The sequence below is a fragment of the Suricata suricatta genome, chromosome 11, assembly GCF_006229205.1.
Source record: "Suricata suricatta isolate VVHF042 chromosome 11, meerkat_22Aug2017_6uvM2_HiC, whole genome shotgun sequence".
Classification (NCBI taxonomy): Eukaryota; Metazoa; Chordata; class Mammalia; order Carnivora; family Herpestidae; genus Suricata; species Suricata suricatta.
In genome coordinates, this window is record NC_043710.1 from 84,907,917 (window position 1) to 84,909,355 (window position 1,439).

The following is a 1,439-nucleotide window of genomic DNA, read 5'->3' on the forward strand; positions in this document are numbered from 1 at the left end:
AACCCAGCAGAAGAAAAGAAATCATAAAGATCAGGGCAGAAATAAACAATATAGAATTCAAAAAAACCAGTTGAACAGATCAATGAAATCGAGAGTTGGTTTTTTGAAAAAATAAACAAAATTGATAAACCTCTAGCTAGGCTCCTCAGAAAGAAAAGAGAGAGCACCCAAAGAGATAAAATCATGAATGAAATAGAGAAATGAAATCCCTCAGAAATACAACCAATTATCAGGGAATATTATGAAAAATTATATGCCAACAAACTGGATAACCTAGAAGAAATGGACAAATTTCTAAACACACATACATTACCAAAATTCAAATAGACCCCTACCTAGTGAAGAAATTGAATCAGTTATCAAAAATATCCCAACAAATAAGAGCCCTTGGGTCAGATGGCTTCCCTGGGGAATTCTACCAGACATTTACAGCAGAGTTAATACCCATTCTTCTCAAGCTGTTCCAAAAAAAATAGAAATGGAAAGGAAATTTACAGACTCATTCTATGAAGCCAGCATCTCTTTGATTCCCAAACAAGACAGAGACCCAGCAAAAAAAGAGAACTACAGGCCAATATCCTTGATGAATACGGATGCAAAAATCCTAAACAAGATACTAGCAAATCGAATTCAACAGCATATAAAAAGAATTATCCACCATGATCAAGTGGGATTCATTCCTGGATTACAGAGCTGGTTCAATAATCGCAAATCCATCAATGTGATACATCACGTTAACAAAAGAAAAGATAAAAGCCATCGGATCCTGTCGATAGATGCAGAAAAAGCATTTGACAAAATACAACACCCTTTCTTAATAAGGATCTTCGAGAAAGTCGGGATAGAAGGAACTTACTCAAACATCATAAAAGCCATTTATGAAAAACCCACACCTAATATCATCCTCAATGAGGAAAAACTGAGAGCTTTCCCCCTGAAATCAGGAACATGACAGGGGTGTCCACTCTCACCACTGTTGTTTAACATAGTGTTGGAAGCCCTACTGTCAGCAATCAGACAACAAAAGGAAATAAACAGCATCAGAATTGGCAAAGATGAAGCCAAAACTTTCACTTTTCGAAGATGACATAATACTCTACATGGAAAACCCAACAGACTCCACCAGAAGCCTACAAGAGCTGATACATGAATTTAGCAAAGTGGCAGGGTACAAAATCAACTTACAGAAATTGGTTGCACTTTTACACACCAATAGTGAAGCAACAGAAAGAGAAATCAAGACACTGATCCCACTCACAATTGCACAAAAAAAAAAAAAACATAAAATACCTAGGAATAGAACTAACCAAAGATGTAAAAGATCTATATGATGAAAACTATAGAAAATTTATGAAGGAAATTGAAGAAGACACAAAGAAATGGAAAAACATTCCTTCCTCATGGATTGGAAGAGTAAATATTGTCAAAATGTCATTACT